The sequence below is a fragment of the Sinocyclocheilus grahami genome, unplaced genomic scaffold (genome assembly GCF_001515645.1).
Source record: "Sinocyclocheilus grahami isolate Dianchi unplaced genomic scaffold, SAMN03320097.WGS_v1.1 scaffold356.1, whole genome shotgun sequence".
NCBI lineage: Eukaryota > Metazoa > Chordata > Actinopteri > Cypriniformes > Cyprinidae > Sinocyclocheilus > Sinocyclocheilus grahami.
This window is the reverse complement of record NW_015505535.1, coordinates 208,660-211,923: the sequence shown is the minus strand read 5'-3', so window position 1 is coordinate 211,923 and position 3,264 is coordinate 208,660. Positions and strand designations below refer to the sequence as shown.

At 33.1% G+C, this 3,264-nt stretch overlaps 1 long non-coding RNA gene across 1 annotated transcript; it reads left to right on the top strand.

Annotated features, from left to right (window-relative positions):
* The first annotated feature begins 461 nt into the window (after window positions 1-461).
* On the top strand, window positions 462-1,543 carry LOC107548840 (uncharacterized). The gene is made up of 3 exons (XR_001604503.1): window positions 462-478; window positions 707-863; window positions 1,468-1,543. It is a non-coding gene; the product is annotated as an uncharacterized lncRNA (long non-coding RNA).
* The last annotated feature ends 1,721 nt before the right edge of the window (window positions 1,544-3,264 follow it).

Genomic DNA, 3,264 nt, shown 5'->3' with positions numbered 1-3,264 from the left:
ACCCAGTTCACCTCTTTCATTCATACAAACATGCTTAAACCCAACTAAGTTTGGTAACTTGTGTGCAGTTGTGATGTTTTGTATAGGAATACATTTACATAAAGTTTCTATTATCAAATGTAATAATATAAAGGATTAATGTCTGTTAACTTTACAGCATGTAAAACCTAATGATGTGTTATGTGAAACATTTAAATTGTGCTTTCCAGGCTTGGAAATGATCAGGTTCTAGAAATTATTATTGTTATTATTATTAATAATAATCAGCTCCTAATTCTATTGCTAATATAGCGTCTGCTAAATGAATAAATATAAATTCACCAAATAGCTCTTTGTGAGTCTAATTTAACATTGTTTGTTTAGTTAATGTGAGTATTGATGTGTTTACTTACAGTAAGGATTCCTGCTATGTTTGCCATCATGCCGTTCCCTGTCCTGCGTTCGATGATGTCAAAGGTCATCTCAAAGTCTGAGCAGGGTGAGTGACTCTGAAAATCACTGTTCCAAAGCAAAAGTCCTTATTCAGCAAGATGCCGGCTCTTCTCAGCTCAAGAATGAGTTTTTGTGTGTTTTGTTTTTTTTCGAAGTGGTGTTACATTTAAGGATCCTTATGTGAATGCTTTAACCCTGTATGTATGCATTCCTCCTCCTTTTGAAGAGACAATCATATCAGACTTTTCTTTGTTTACCCTTCATGTTTTCTCAGGAGCACTCTTTGCCTGTGTGGCCTTTACGGAAAACCTGAGCACTAACGGGTCCTCTGCGGTTTTTAGCAGAATCTATGCGGCCACCGTGGCATGGTGTCCTGGCTTTATCTTTATGTTGGGTGCTGGACTCTGTATCATTCCCATAAGTCTATTAGGGTAAGAGCTGCACTGAAACATAACCTGTTATTGATCTTTATAATGCTGAAATGTCTAAACCGTGCATTTAATACCACTTTGAAATGATTGCTGATATATATATAGCACTTTAAGTGTGAGAAAAGCACATTGTAAATAAAATGTATGATTGTATTATTATTATTATTATTATATCAAATTAAAAAAATTGTTTTAGAGAGGCTTCATAAATAGGAATAGAATACATTTGATCATTTTAAATGAAAAATGAAACACCAAAATCTACATTTAATCAGTTTTAAATGCTACAAGTGAATTTCATCATATCATTATATTGTACAAAAGGATAAACATATATTTATTTTTAAAAAAAGATTACATTAAACAGTGTTATTAAATTATTAGTGTTTTTAAAGCAGCAACCTGTAGCAACCTGTAGGTCTTAGAAACGGGTTATTCCTAACTTTTAACTGACGTGGTTTTGATTAATAGGCTGTAGTTCCTCATTCATAAATGCCAGCTAAGTCTTACATTTCCTCTTTCGCTTTTTGCATCTGCTTGTATTTATTGCACTTGGGTGTTGGCTAAGAATGCTGATTCATTCTGACTTTGTGTCCCACTCCAGCATCCTTAGGTGTTTCCATTCATTGGATTCTAATGACACTCAAGCACTCTTGTCAGAAGATGGGACTGAAGCCTCACATGACCCACCTGAAGCTTAAAATTTGGAAGTTTGGATACCTCATGGTTCCCCTGTGTGTTTCTTTACATTTCCTCATACCAACATATGTGGGTAATCTGTTCAAGCCTATGTGTATTTTTAGTATTTTGAGTCGCTGCCATGAAATATGCATTTTTGCTGAAATGCAGTATATGCTTATGGTGGTTTTGGAAGGGAACAGAACTTTATATTTCTAAAGGGAAATTTTTTGAAAGAGGGAGTATTTTTAAAAATAATAATAATAAGATTTTCAGCAAAAACTAAATGTATATTTCCTTAAGGAAATACCAGTCACTTGCAAGGCAGCAACAAAACAGTAACAGTCTAAGGTGAGTTTAGGTTAGGCTTTGATTCTGTTTCGTCCACAAACAAGAATGTAGTTAATGTGAAGGGTAATGACAAGACCAATCATAATTCAGTGTGCAAATAGATGTAAGAAAGATGACCAATCCAATTAAGTATGCAAATATAACAATTATATCTACACCTTTAAAGAACTTAAGGGTTTAAAAATTGAAAATCATGGTTTGAATAGAGTTAAAGAGACCAGAATAGAGTTAGTTTTAATAGATTTAGAATTAGAACCGAATTAATTTATTGTATGTACTGAATTAAGTGCAGAAGTTTAATACTTAGAGATTGAATGTTTGAGGGATATCAGTACATTGCTACCTTACAAGTGTAAAGTTTGGGCTGATGTGCAATATATATATATTTTTTTGAACCAACATTTACTGTAGATTTATAAAGTATATAAAATTGTATTTTATAAAGCATAAGATTTAGGATGCATCTTTATAGTGTTTTAAAGTTGTCTATGCTATTCTAAGTGTGGCAGGTTTTCATTAGTCTCATATTTGCACAGATCTGAGTAATGAGCAGTTTAGCCAATAAGCTCTGCCCTGCCATTGACTGTCTGTCATCTGAAACAAGTTAAGATACATAAATGATACACTGGTGTAGATCAGTTTACTTTGTTTGGAGGCTTAGCTGTGAAAAAAGTGATTTTGGAGGACTGGGCAGATCAGTCAGTTGATATTTGTACTTATCTGCCTGTATTGTTCTCCTACACCCACAAACATACACATTCCCAACAGGAATGCATATTGAACCACTGGGGGAAATAACCCAGTTCACCTCTTTCATTCATACAAACATGCTTAAACCCAACTAAGTTTGGTAACTTGTGTGCAGTTGTGATGTTTTGTATAGGAATACATTTACATAAAGTTTCTATTATCAAATGTAATAATATAAAGGATTAATGTCTGTTAACTTTACAGCATGTAAAACCTAATGATGTGTTATGTGAAACATTTAAATTGTGCTTTCCAGGCTTGGAAATGATCAGGTTCTAGAAATTATTATTGTTATTATTATTAATAATAATCAGCTCCTAATTCTATTGCTAATATAGCGTCTGCTAAATGAATAAATATAAATTCACCAAATAGCTCTTTGTGAGTCTAATTTAACATGTAGATGTCTAGAAATTTTTACATTGTGTGTTTTATCATTGTGGCCTGAAGGTAGCAGTATAGATACGCATATAAATATGGCAGTATAGGCTAGTCTTGGCACCTTTGAAAGTTTATTGATCTTTCATTTAAGTAATTTTTTTACTTGTTTCAATGAAAGTGAAGAGGGTAAGAACTTTATACACACACACACACACACACACACACACACACACATACACAT